At 40.6% G+C, this 15,226-nt stretch overlaps 1 long non-coding RNA gene across 1 annotated transcript; it reads left to right on the forward strand.

Annotated features, from left to right (window-relative positions):
* The first annotated feature begins 5,403 nt into the window (after positions 1 to 5,403).
* LOC143174303 (uncharacterized) lies at positions 5,404 to 8,641 on the forward strand. The gene is made up of 3 exons (XR_012998133.1): positions 5,404 to 5,474; positions 5,552 to 5,647; positions 8,509 to 8,641. It is a non-coding gene; the product is annotated as an uncharacterized LOC143174303 (long non-coding RNA).
* The last annotated feature ends 6,585 nt before the right edge of the window (positions 8,642 to 15,226 follow it).

Consider the following 15,226-nt stretch of genomic DNA (forward strand, 5'->3'; position numbering starts at 1 on the left):
TATAACTTTCGGTAAACATATATAGACGTGCTATAATTCTAAGGATATAGTCGTGGCAACAAACAAATGAAAGAAAATTCGATTTTCTTAATTCATATTGTTAGTAAAGTGAAAGAAAAGGAAAACTGTATTAAGTTTAAATGAAATTCCTATTTTATAACTTTTCGTCTTAATGGGAGATCATAAGAAATACAGAGTGTTTTTGAATTGCTACTATAATTTGAAGATAGATGTGTCTATAATACATGATAAAATAAATTAAAATATTAAAACAAGAAAATATCAAGCTTTGTCTATTGTGAGTTAAGTCGATGTCAAATGTGTTGTGCATTTTATTCGTGCTCAAACTAGATGCAGTAAATAAGGAGCAAATAGGATATGGTAATAAGTATGTCTGGTCATGTATTCAATTTTTTTTAATATAGGTTATGAGGAAATACTATATTACATTTTTTACTCATTTTTTCATGTAAATTTCTTATGTAACTGGTGCCATTAGCACAAAGATATTTTGCGCGAGCATATGACGTAGATATCAATACAATTACTATGAAAAAATTATAACTAAGTTTGGATATCAAAGTGCTTCTTTACCAGAAGTTACCACAAAATAATTTAGGGTGCAAAATACTTTTCTCGTCCATTGTGAATAAAAGTCACCAGTTTTTCAGGTATAATTTGTCCGTTACAAAAAGAAAGCCGAAGAATTTGCAGATTCAGACGATTGCGAGCCTTGAAGAATCAAGGTCGTCTATTTTGTGCGATCATGCGTGCAAGATGCAACGTACCGTTATTCGATCTGCATGTCTGTCACGTGGCCATAAGAGCTTCAACATTTGCGATAGTTATCGCTGGTGGTCGTGCGGCGAATAATGTTCAATACCGTTTGCTGAATTATCGGTGCATTACGTAGCGCATGATGACAATTTAAATTCAAATACCACCGCCATTTTTATATAGGGGGACAAAGATGATTTGGAGTGTTAGGGGTTGATAATAGTCACCGAGAGTAGCAAAGGAATGTTTAAACTACCTGGGTCTCAGAATAAGTTTATCTCCACATTTTGTGTCTTTAGTTATTTCTTGCTTATCGAACTATTAAGTAATGATAATTCTTATAATATGTATGTATAACAGGTCAAATTGTCTAGTTTCTTACTTGTTGTCGTTATCTAAGTTGGATCGACGTTTTTTTAGTCAATACTATCAATTAAAGTGTTTTAATTAATATAGTTCTAATTAATATGGAGATTACGTGCTTTTTATATGTTTTTATTACGCGAACAATAAATTTTAGATTACAATAGTCACATGAAGAACTTTTTCTACTATCGTCAATATCGGTTCTTTTTCGATAAAAAGATGTTAGGCATGTTACTGAAGTATAAATATATTTTAGAACTCACATTTCTTGGTTTTTAATTTTCATTGCGGGAAAAAATTCAAAGGTGCATTCAAGAAAACTTGTTCTGCAGTGTTCTTTCAGCACATGTTGCTGCTGCGTAAATTGTAGCAGAAGAGACAGTTGAATGATTCCTCGGTTGCCCACGGGTTAAATCGTGCGACCGTAATGCTATTAAAATCAATGATAGTGCCTTTAGATTGAGTTCGTGGGAGTTGGCGTCGCGCGACAAAGTCTTCGAGGAACGTGAACGGCGAGATGAGAGAGGAGACCGACACCGTCACGTGTTTTTAATAATTGATAATCTGCACAGGAGTTTGTGAGAAACCGCGGCTCTCGGAACTGTTGTATAAGCGCGCCCTTCTTTCCCAGCAAACATCTGTTTACCGAGACAATCATCGGGACCGTCGAATGACCTCGCAAATATAAAAGAATCAGGCCACTTCCAAGATTTTACATGAAATACTTCAAGTTTTCTCTTAGTTTCGCAATTACTTTCGAAGAAGTGTTTTTTTAGCGAGCTGTCTACAGTGTTTGGTAAATGTGTACTGACAATGTGATTGAACTGTATTATTATTAAACGTACTTTATCATTAAACTCTGGACATTTATACACTCATAGTGTATTCTCAAATAATTAATAAATGTTAAATTGTACTTTAGAATATTTCGTTTATAATGCAAACGATTTATTGAAATCGTTTGCAAAGAAAATTAATTTTATTCAGTATGGATTTGTAAAAAGTTTGTGACTGATAATTTATATTTACAAACACTGATTATTACAAATTTTAATGTTTGGAACATGAATGCTACCTTCTAACCTCATACATACAACTTAGAACTCTGTTTTCACTTCATCTGTGCATTTTCTAGTACCAAAGACTATTGCAAGTACCCGAAATTAAATGATTCAAATACATACTAAACTTTCAAATCGTTAATTACTTAATATTTGAATCAAGAATCTATTTAATTAATTTTTCTTCTAATAGCAATACAGACAAAAGATTTCCCTGTAATACATGCATGGTTTAACCCCTTCCTATGCTATTTTCTCTACGACTGATACTTATCAGATCTATTTCACTATTTACTTTGCATAACTATTTTGAAAGTATCACTTCGATCTACGTGCAACGAAATAACGTTGATTTTTAGTAGTATTTATCAGTATGGAAGTCCGATCGATGTTAAATATTCTCGTTTGTAGCAACCAATAAACAAATTTATTGTATTTGTCCGTTGTTACTTATTTAAATATCTCTACATAGCAATAGTATCAACTATATAACGAACACTTCACTGGTTTCCAAATTCATGATATCATGATCCATTATTAATACATTGTTGACCATTGCTAACAAACTATTCAAATTTATATAAAAGATATTTAATACACGTATAAATAACGTATACCGAAGTTTAGTAAGATTGCTTCACTTTCATATTTAAGTATGGAATAATAACCGATGACATGAGATAGCTTCTGCGTTAAATTGCCGGTGAACAATGCGTTGAAGGTTAAAATATCTCGTACGCAAGGTGTTAAGGGTTCAAACCCGCGCGAAATCGTTGCATGGAGAGCTAATTTCGCGAGAGGAGATGCCCTTGAATCGAAACGGGAAAAAGTGGCGCCCACAGCAAGCGTGTCCAATTTTTCAAACTCGAAGGGTCGCTGGCTGGGGTGCGGCCGGTTGGGGTCGGCCGGACGCGCGGCTGGAAGCTTCGAGGATTTCCTGAGCCCCGGGACTCGCTTATGGGTAATCGTTCTAATAGGCGGTCCATCGAGAAAGTTAAAACTGGATCCGCGGAGAATGGCCGGCGTTAATCCCTTTTTCCAGCTTCCGGCATGAAATGAGATTTCTGTTGGTCGGCTGAGTACCACGCCGCGGTTGGATCAGCGCGGAGAGATTTACGCGCGCGCGAATTGTCTCACATGTGCATGTCTGCGTGTGCGGGACGGATTTAGGGTGCAGGGAGGAAACTCCTCCGCAGCCATTAGCCGCACACTTGCAAAGCTTCTGCAACACGATTCATACATTTTCCTGAAGGATGAAAAAACAGCCTTCTCCGGAACGGGATCCGGAGGAGAATCAACCCTCCGCGTTTCACCGGGTGGCGCGCAGCCAGGGGGTGGTTCGTGGCGTTTGCGTCGGTTTCAGCGTGCACGAATTACCTGTCCTTTCGGGATGTCGTTTCGAGGATCTAGATTCCTACTCTTAACACATTATTCACCGGTCACAAGTTATCTAGTGTTTGCACTTGCATCAGCTGTTTCAAGTTCTGAAACGCAGGGCAATATAGAATATTGCAAAAGCTAAGTATTCAGAGTTATATAAAACATATGTTCAAAGTTTTATTTCAATTCGTTATCAATATCAAGTATATTGCAGTTTATTTAGATTGTTCCACTTTCATATTTAATTACGGAATAATAACCGGTGACATGGATAGCTTCTGCGCAAAATTGCTGGTCAACAATGTATTAACACTAGGTTTACGGAACGCGTCAATCTGACGCACGTTGAATTTCTTAAATATTATTTGGTGAATGTTTGGGTCGATTTTTATTGATACACTGATTGTCTATCTTCGAATTTCCGATTTGCAAACTCTAAGCGAACAGATATCATTTTGTCTAGGAATAATATAATAAAGTGAAGTGTTAACGGTTGAATGGTTGAAGTCTGTGGAAATGTGAAGGATTTGGGATTTATTTCTATTAATGTGTTTGGGGTAGTTCGAGATATATTTTGTGATTTATTATAATCACGGATTCATCAGTCGAAGAGCATTATTTATTCCTTTGTTCGGCGCAATAAAATATTAAGCTTTGTTAATCTATGTTAAATCTTACACAATGCTATAACCTTCAAGAATTCGATTCTGAAGAGTCACTGTACAGGATTGTAAAAAATTTTGTTTTTATTTCTATTAATATGTGTGTGATAGTTTGAGGCGTATTTTCTGTTTCTATTATATTAAAAGTATTATCATTGTGTTTTCTGTATATAGCTAGTATTCTGTTGTTTTATAGATGCAGTAAGTAATTAAAAAATTGTCCAATGTTAAGAAGAAAAGCTTGGAACATTCTAGTTTATCTGATCAATGATAATTCGATTATTTAAATATAACTACTAAATAGGTTTATATCTTTATTATTTTTAATAATGTACAAAAGAAATATCATATGATTAAAGGATAATTACATTTTCAATATCATTGCTAGTCAACTGATTTAGTCGCAGAGTATGTAGAATCCCATAAATTGGAACTAAATACAACCTTTTTAATGATGGAAGTTAAGTATTTAATTAAGTTTCAGATTTCAGGTTTGGAAAACTAATCATAATATATAAAGTAATTATGGTAATTATTAAGATATTGCTGTTTTAAGCGAAAAATTAATGAAAATAAAGATCTTCGAATCGACCTAACCCCTTGTCCCTTAAATTCTCCATCGAATTCGATAAATCGAATTCATTTAATTTAATTACTTTTCATGCAAATGAAATATTTCTTACTTATTACGCATCTTTAACCTCCTGATCAAATTCTTCTTCTTCTACTAAATTATTAACGATAAAGTAGTTTTGTCAAGTAATAGTCGTGAAAGTAATAAAACAAGGGGTTCAAGTACCATCGCTACTAATTCCCGAAAAACCCTCCAACACTCTTATCCAAGCACCAAGCCGTGCATATGAAAATATTTCTGTAATAAAAGAAACCGTTAAACATCCATGTCTCTCATCAGCGGACACCGGCACTGCCGCATACGGCCGCGCGAGCGCCGATACGTGGAACTAATTCCAGGCATTTACCCCAGCCGTGCTCGGCAACGAAGATGGACACATAGTTTTCGTGCAACAGCACGCAGATTCAAGCAAAGAGTCGCGTACCAGGATTTCAGGCCACATTGCGTTCTTTTCCGCACACACGCGAACGGCCACGCACACGTGTACACGTGCACGCATACGTTTAACATTCTGTCTCTACAGGGACGAGGGCCCCCAAGAGGGGACGTTAGTGTGAGGAATCGATGAACACGATCGAGAGGTAGCCGCGAGAGGTAAAACAAAATCGCAGACAATTCTTCGGCGTGTTGCGTCCCTCCATTCCCGCTCTCACTGCTTTATTTCTGTCCAGGTTTCTTTCTTCCCTTCTCTCCGTGGCCTCCAGGGTGATGGAGGTGGATAAGCTGTGGGAGGAAACGAGTGTATCCCCTCCCTTCACTTTCTACACGTACGTACAGTACCGGCCATATACAGGGTGTTTCTTGATACGCGGGGAGCGAACAGGGGATGTGTTTAGAGCTTGAGAGGGTGGACTGTACCCTGAATCGTGCTGCTTCTCTGAGAGACGGTTGTCTTTTATATTCGAATTTCTTGGTTCCTTCGATAAAGTAAGTGATAAGTGGACTGTAGATATCTAAGTACATTAAAATACGAGCGATCGAAATTAATGAAATGAAAATGTATAAAACTCAGTCGAACCTCGATAATTCGAAACTTTATGAAACCTTTGTAACTTGTAATGTTTCGAATTTATAAACTGCAAAGAAATTCCCATTTCACCAGTAAGTAATAAAATTTGAATTCCATTATCACAAGAGATGACTTACGAAAGTCAACAATTCGCTAGTCCAGTCTAAGGATAAGGCGCGAAGCAACGACCTTAAGCGCAACCAGACGAACGAAACGACAATAATAATTCCTAAATTACGCCACACAACGCATCCACCAATATTTCAATCCCCGCGGACACGAGCGAACTCTCGAAACCCCGCGACCATTCCTAAATCACTTGAAGCCCGGACCTCAAACATCTCTGCGCACCGAAAAACTCGTCTCACATTTCCCCGATAAACCATCCACATCCACATACCACACTGAGCCACCTTTTTGTCTTAGAGTACAGCACCTACCAAGAAGATGGAATACCAGCCACGGAACCATTAGGGTCAAATAAATACGGAGGGGTCCGGAGTTGCTAAAGGACGCATTAGATAATTATTCAGTAAATTTAAAATAAGGAGTTGACCCTATGGCCGGTATTACACGTCCACGTACACCGAACCGCGTACACGTATACACACAGTATATACATGTATATTTCTATACCTGCGCACCAACGGATCCTTCCGTTCCTCCCCCTCCCCCCGTGCCCGGCGTTCCTCTGTAGACCCCGGCTGCCTTGGTTGGCTCCTAATTAAACATCCAGCTCGCTCGAATCCTCGAGTCGACTTGGCCGTCGATGTTCCGATATTAGTCCCCCCTCCTCCACCTCCTCCGCCTCCTCCTCCTCCCCACCTACCTATCGTCTTTTTCCCTCGCCATCGCGTTACTCACCCCCTTCTCGCAGTGAGCCCGGTCCCCGCGTCCTCCCCCGCCCCCTCGTTGAAATCCCTCGCGCCGGCTTCGTACGTATGCAAGGAGTAAGCAACGCTCTCTCCCGCGCCTTATAAATAGATTTCGGGAAAAAAGGAAAGCCCGAGATCGATAGTCCCCGTGGAAGGATATCGTTCGCCGAAGGGGTTCGGCGAACAGCGGTTGGGGTTGTACGAGGCCGTTTGGGGTGCGACGCGATTTTGAAACGATCGGATGCGACTCGGGAACACGGGAGGCGCGGAATAACCTCACGAGTTCATCGGGGATACTTGTCGATGGATTTTAGATCGCTGGTTTGGATGATTTTCGGGATTCTCGTGAACGCGCCGCTGGATGGGGTTTATTTTATTTCGAAGCTGAAGCGTTAATGGTGGGATCTTTAAGTGGTTTGGATGCTTTTGGGGATTTTCGAGAACATCTGGTTGGATGGTGTTTGTTTACTTTATTCTGAGGCTGTTACATCATGACAATGACGGAATTTTCAGTGTCCATGTGGACGAGTTGATTAATTACGCGACTGAATGTAGAATTATTTAGGCGAAGTTTAACGTTTTGGCTACTGTTGGCGTCTAAAGACGCTTTAAAAATTTGGTTTCGGTGTACTGTTGGCGCCTATAGGCGCTTAGTTCACGCTGCTCGAAATGAACTGAACGTATCAACGATACTTGCAGCATAGTTCGCTTGGATCAAACGTAAGTGACTTGTAATTCGACTATTACATCTACCGTTAGTCGCATATAATGTATAAATGTGATTATTTTATGTTGATTCAATTTAGTTCGTAGTAGGTCGCAATTGACCTTCTCCCGTACGCCACGTGCGATACACATTAAAATCTGTCAAGGGGTTAATTGTTATTGCTAAGTGTCTGGGTAGTTTTGAAGGACAGTGTGTTATTATATTCTTGGTATCGTTTAAGTTGTTTTTCGAGTTCCTTCGACAGCGTATCGATTCCTTCCAATTGTGAACTCGGAACATTGTAACAGTACACTTCAACGACATAGTACAACAATCAATATTCTCCTTAACTGAGCATGCAAGACCAAAATTCAAATTTCGTAATGTCCCAAAGAATGTATTATTTATACAATATATACAATTCGATCAACCACAAAATAAATCATAAATAAGCAATTTCCAAAAAAACTGCATCACCCTACCAATCATCCCCTACAATCCACACTCACGCGAAATCATTCTCAACTATCCTGAACCAGTCCAAAACAGGTGAAAAAAAGAAACAAGTGAACCGCGTATAAAGGAGCAAAAGTAACCAGCAAACGAGCTCAAGTTCGCCCAATCGATTCTGCGAGCGTTTTTCTTAGTCCCGGCGAGACGTTCACCCCGTGTAGTCGGAAGCCGGCGCGCGGGGCCGCGACGGAAAAGATTAACGCTCGCGATCTTTCTCCGTTGAAATCTGAAGGATCCGTGGAAGGGAGGGACGCGTGTATCGATTCCGGCTCAATAAAAAAGTCATCCGAGCGCTGCAAAGGCATCGCATTGGCTGTAAAACGTTCACCGACTGATAACATCCAGTTCCATCCGAGTGGTGGGTGGCTTCCTGGCTGGTTGGCTCTTTTTCTCTCCCCTCCCACCCTCCCCACCCCTTTCCCCCTCTTTCTCTGTATCCCTTCAATGTTTGTAGTAGGGATAGACTGTGCCAGGATGCTGGGGATCAGGCTGTTATTTAGTTAATGACTATTCTCTCGCTCGTAGGCGCTGCCAGGTCTGGAATACAAGATCGTGTTTGAGATGCTCCGCGTGCTGCTGGCTGCTGCTCGCTGCTGCTGCCGCTGCTGCTGCTGTTGCTGCTGTTGCTGTTACCGTTGCTGCTAACCCTGGATCCGGGTGCGGGGTCTCTCTCCGGACAGTTCCGCTGGCTCTCGCTATCTCGTGTGTAGACGGGGGGAATGCTAGCCAGGGCTGTCCCTCTTTCTCTTTCTCTTCGTTTATCTCTCTCTCCGCGCGCCGATATTGCACGCGTGTCCTTGCGCCCGCGACTCCTGCAACGAGTTTCGGCCACGTAGCGCCCGGTCAGCACCGTGGCCGAGAAATGTTACATATACGCGGAAAGAAACGGTTGGAGGGCGTGTTATCGGTTTCATGGAGAATTTGGGAATGATGACGACGATCATAGGATTTGTAGGTTTGGTGGATTTGGAATGATCGTTGATAAGGTGATGGCCGCTTTTGAAGTGAGGTTAGAGATTTTTTTAGGAGGATGCTAGAAACGTGGAGTTTGGTTAGCGTTGATCTTGAGGAATTGAAGAATTGGTTCCATTGTTCGGTATTCTGTTGTTTGATTGGTTTAATGGAAATGTCTTCGTGTTCCTGGTTCAGAGGCTCTTAAGACTTACAGTATAGCTAGCACTATAGGGTATTAATTTAGAGCGTGGAATGGAAAGCTGAAGAGTAGGTACGCCATGTTGCCGATGATTCCTCCATCCTTTGTGCTCTGAAGTACTTTATTCCTATGCTTGGCAAGCTATATTTTAGATACCTTGATTCTGCTTATATAATATACACATTAATTGTTAATTATATTGATGAGTTGCCCAATACACAGTTGGATCGATCAGATCAGTATGCTAATTAATATTCAAAGTATACACATAATCTTTACAAGCTTACATATATGGTCAGAGAGCTGAAATCAATCACCGCAAGGAACATTTAACGAAATTCTTATTTCAATTGTCCTATAATTGTGTCTAATGTGAAAAATAATCTTCACTTTAATTACCGTTTCCATTAAATCGTACAGGGAAAAGGTGTATTAGCATTAAGATCCTTAGTTTCGTTATCAGAGACCTAAGTCACGTTCCTGGTAGCCACTCAAGCATTCCTCTGGATAATGTGTTACGGCGAAATGACAGAGTGCATGGTAAGAACACGCCGAGTGCAGGATCCCATAGTTTCCAGCATTATATCTCTACGTGTCGCATGTCCGCGGTAGTCTCAAAGGTCGCGGAGCAACGTGAAAAGTGGCGCGGAATGACGCCGGGGAAGGAGACACCGGGAAAAAGTACGCCATGTTGCACACGTCGACAGTAAACACGCGCCGTTCGTGTTTTTCTTCCATTTGCCTCCTCATAAATCCGACATAAACTCGGAGGACGCGGTGCTGTCGAAGAAGTGCGGGTTTTAGCAAAACAGCCTTAAAGTATACTTCTCTTCAAAACTAAAGAAATTGTCAGAATAAACCGACTTTATGTAAGGTAAATAGAATAACTAGATAATATGAGTTTAGATTTAGATTATATGAGTTTCCCCTATAATGCCAAATCAGACTCGCGATGACAATTTTCAACCGAATTCGACAAATCTAAACGTTAGTTTAGATGTTGATTAGAGTTTTAGAATTTGTGAAACAAAGAACATTGTATTGTTTCCATTGAGTTGATTATCGAAATTTTTTTTGTCGATTGATATCTGACGTTATGGTTCCACAATATGTTGTAGATCAAACGTTTTAAGATCTTACTTCATTTTGAATTATTTTCGCCCTTTTAAGAGAATTAACATCTAATCAAAATTCATGTGAAGTATTTTTACATCAACCGTTTTTCATCTAAGATTCATAAAAATTGATGAATGTCTAGTCAGTATGTTCTTCTGTTAATATTCAAGAATTTTTTAAAGTGACCAACATTTGTCTGTAGGCAATTTTATAATCGTTTGAATACTAATATTCTGCATGATTTTGGGAAACTAGATTGCGAAGTGAGAAACGTCTTGTTGTTCATCTAATTGTGTTTCGGTGGACGTCTAGTTCTAGCGTTTTGCGGGTGCTCGAGTTAACCGGTCAACTGATCTCCGACAGGCATCCGATTTAAGGGATTAGTTAATCGGTTAACCGGTTTACTTGGTTAACAGGTGCTACTGGTTGAAAGGATAACCACGTGACACTAGTACTATGTGTCAGATTACGTGGAAGGAATGCGCGGCTAGAAGGCTACATGAAAATTAAAGTGCATTATCTTACTTTTCAATTAGAACATGACTCGTGAGTTTCTAAAGTAATCTTTGTACTCGTGAAATGTTTATTGTCACTCATTCAACTTCAGTTTCATTAAATGGGCTGCTTGATTTTGTGACATTTTATGTTATAATTGCCTGTCCAGCAATTAATCTTTCTAATTACTTCGATAGATTCTGTGTTTCAGTATTCATCTCTCTATACTTAACTTTCCAATTATCCAATTTTAGTTTCAGTTTTATCTATTTCTCGAAGTCTTTTATCGTATAGTTTATTCTATTGTTCCTAGAAGACTCAACGTCCATTCATTTAAATCTTAGAAATTACAGGTTTAAAAATAGATAACAATTTATTCAATGTACAAGAAAACCAATAACTATTGCTAAATGAAGTTGAACTTTACTCTTTTGCAGTGAAATCATCATTCCCAATTAAGACGTTAAAGTCGTCCAACATTTTTCGTAAATGTACGAAAATGTCGATGAATTCATTGGGAGCAATATTAATTATTAACTTATTATAACATTATAATATTATATTAATCATTCATTTATTAATAACTAATCTCTTGTTCACTTTAAATAAAAAACACCGAAATGCTTTTGTTACTATTTCTTTCTGCTTTTGTTTCTACAACAATTTCATGTTCATAAGCAAATGGGAATACTACTAATAATAATCGATTTCAAAATCACGGGTGACACTGTTTACCGAAAGAAATTCGACGGTTAAAGGGTTAATCAATCTCAGCGAAATCGGCTCGCGGTATCAGCGACGAATTCCACAGGTTAATAGCGAGCACGCACCGTATTCAGCGCTGGTGCGAACTCGAAAGAACCGGAGCCGGCAATTGTCCTAGGCCGCAAGCCGCGCCGCGGCGGCAGGACACGCCGAGGTATCAGCTTTAGGGCCTATGCACACGAGCAACTCAATTCTGCCGCGATTCACAACATGTACAATTAAAAAAAAGGAATATAGGTATATATATATATTTGTCATCCTTGCCGCGATCCGTTGCGAATACGCAAGGATTCCGCGCGGCCGACAAAACGGTGTGGCAATCTTATGTCGTTTGCCAAACCGCAGAGCTAATGTCACGATCGCTACGTGATCGCAACAAATCGTGACAATGATTTCAAATAGATTCTGTACGTCGAATGTAATGCAATTTAGTGTGTACGTGGTACATGTGAGTATTAACTTAATAATGCCACGCACTATGTTTTTAAGAAGTATCAAGTTTAATAAATTTCCTCAAGGTCAAAAATTATTCATCAACAATTTCGCGTAATTTTACATTAATATACAATACTCCAGTATTAACCTTACAAATATCTATCGGTATATTTGAATGATGTCATATGTTATTTGTTTTGGAAACACAACAGATTGAATGGCCACAACATTCACGCTACGTAATCGCCAGCGTCATTTGGAAGAATATTAGGCCATTTTAGAAGAACAAAACCGCAACGTTCTCTTATCCTTTTCTTATGAAACAGAGAAACTTGGTTTCACTGTTACTCCAAAACAATCGCTGCGGCAGCGCGGCATGATCGCGTCGCTCGTGTGCATAAGTCCTTATTATTCGCAGCTGCGCGAACCGGTTCGGGCCCCGAACAATTCTGTCATTGCGGAGAATTTCAACCAGTCCATAACTAGGTATACACGCGCGTCTACGGCGTGCCGCGAGGAACGCGACGAAACAAATGGCGTGCCGTGGAAAATGCGAGGCAAATCAGACAATTTCACGGCGGATAATCCGGGATGGATTCGCGGATCACCGACAGGCGCACACAAACCCGCGTCGGCCCGTGCACATGCACGACGACCACCACGGGAACGAGAGTCATTTGGGTGATGTAGAGAGATCGAACGCTCCTACGGAACCGGCTCGGAGCGGAGAGAGCGAGGAAAAAACCGGGGAAAAGCACGAGGAGGCCCGGAACGAGGGGCTGGAACGCGAATCCCCGGGAGCACGGATTCACGGAGCGTTATGATTTGTGCCCGTTCGAGACTTCCGTCAATAATTTTCCGGCAAATTAAACTCGAAACTTCCGCCCCCTCGCCGCCTCCTCTGTCGCCGCTGTAATTCCTCGGAGGGATCGGGCGGGCCGTTTCAATGCAAAAACTTTCGATTCATCGGCCCCGTCCGCTCGCGATCCGGTCCGCCTCGGTGTTCTCTGTTTCTGTCTCTATCTCTGTCTATCCTCTCTCTTTCTCTCTCTGCCGCATTCATTATTGTATGGTCTCGCGTGTCCGCGGCAGAAAACATTAACCGTAATTAGTTGAGTTTCCGCGGGGACAGAGGCAGGGTGACGGGGTCGTGCGTGTTGAGGAATTTGGATTCCTTTTTTTCTGAGGGTGTTGATGAGTGGGATTGGGTATTTGGTTTTGGTCGGGGTGCTTGTGAGTCGGTTGTTCTGGGAATGGTTTATTTGGGTGCATTTTTTTTTCAGTGAATTGTATGCGGGATGAAACAAAAGTGCATCTGATTTTGTGTTCGCGGGATATTTATTGTGATTGTAATTGGTTTATTGAATATTTATGTTGTTGGGTGTTGATGCGTGGGATTAAGTATTTGGTTTTGCTCAAAGTTCAAAAACAGTTCTTTTTCTTTTAGTAAATTGTATGTAGGATGAATGATGATGTGGTAATAATTTTGTGTTCGTGTAATATCCATGAGGCTTAAAATTGACTTTAGTTTCTGATTGGTCGGGATGTCGCCTTGTTAATAAATTACTCGATTCTTGCAAAATAATTCACTTCAATGGTTTTTTCTGATCTTTTGTAGTAAATTATAGATAATATGAACAAAAAATGCTTCTAATCTCATGTTTGCGTAATAGTTGTTGCGTTCATAATTCTTTTATCAGATATGTACATTATATGCGATACAGACGTTGTCTTGTCAATAATTCACTCAATTCTCACAGCATAATCCACTTAAATAACTTCAGAATTCTGCTGTATCGAAACAATTTGCAACTAACAGTCGCCATTCGATCGCAAAGGGTTAAACAATACTGCTCGACTTGTTAGTCCATGATCGCAATTACAACGGAATCGTAATGGAATTTTCGATGATCATCGGACGCAAGAACTTCCAAGAAATCGGAACAGTTCGCCGAGCGATCGAGCAGCAATGGAAGAAACCAATGAACGTGACCCGAGCTCAAAGCGAACGACCTAATTAGCCTACAACACGCTGCCGTATCCCGCGGTAAAATCACCGACACATAAAACACCGCGTCAAGGACGTCGTTTGTCAAGAAAAAAAGAAGAAAGAGGAAGACACGAAACGAAAAAACAGCGAAAAAAGGAGGAAAAGGAATTGCAAAATGCAACGTCCTCGGAGGCGTCCCGGATCGGGGCAGTCGACTGTGAAAACGGCGTGCATCCGAACGAAATGGACTGGTCAGAGGTGCAAAGGGGGGAAAAATAAAGCGCGCGGAAGACGACACATTGCAGGCATGCGTGTGCACGGGAAGGATGCGTCGAGGAAGAAAACAGGGAGAAATGCACATTAATATGTTCGCTACTAGAATAATGTATTTATGACGTCCACTGTTTCATACTTGGTGCGCGGAGAACAAAACTACATTTACGCGCGGTTCTATTTAAAGCTTGACGCAGCGTTCGGGAAGCTAATGAGATTTTTCGTTACTTTTTCTAAATATTTAATAAGCAAAGCGTGGCGTGTCTGTATTCGCTGTGCAACTATGAGGATTGTCATCGAAGGAAATGAAGGTAACGAATGTTTGAATAAAACTGAATTTTATAAAGATTATTCGACAAATGTTTGAGTCAATTTTGATTGACGCAGTTACACAAATATACACCTTAACTGCGAATATTTAAATCCCTAATATAAACTAACGAACATGAATTTTTCTAGTAACGCTAGAACAAACGGACCAATAATCGCCCGTAAACCTAGCGTCGAATCCATTTAAATTAATTTTCTTATAGATACATCTTCGATCCTTGTCCCCGCCACGAACAACCCCACGCGCGCACTCCGTCCACGTCGAAACCCATCAAAAGCGGAACAACGAAGAAAAAGAAGGAACAGAAAGAGGAAAGATAAAAAAAAAACGACAACCTGGGCGTACCCGTCTGGCAAGAACAGAAGAATCGAAGTGTCGGTGACTCTCGCGTGTTGCCTATAATAATAGTCGCTCGCGTGTGTTAAAGCGAAGTCGCGCGCCTCTTGACATCGCATCGGGCCGTTTAAGCGTTAAGAAGCTTCCCGGGGCGGGAAGAAAGTGCAACGATGCATCTTGCCGGTCCCGCGTTCCCGTATCTCTATAGATAGCCGTGTAACCACGGCATGCGTCACAGCGCTCCGCGACGGGGGCCAGAAGAATTTCCGCCAGCGTCTCGATCATAAGGGGAGGAAGGAAAAGAAAGAAAGGTGGTTAGAGGCGAGCGCGAAACGAAATCGAGAACGTC

The sequence above is a fragment of the Nomia melanderi genome, chromosome 3 (genome assembly GCF_051020985.1).
Source record: "Nomia melanderi isolate GNS246 chromosome 3, iyNomMela1, whole genome shotgun sequence".
Classification (NCBI taxonomy): Eukaryota; Metazoa; Arthropoda; class Insecta; order Hymenoptera; family Halictidae; genus Nomia; species Nomia melanderi.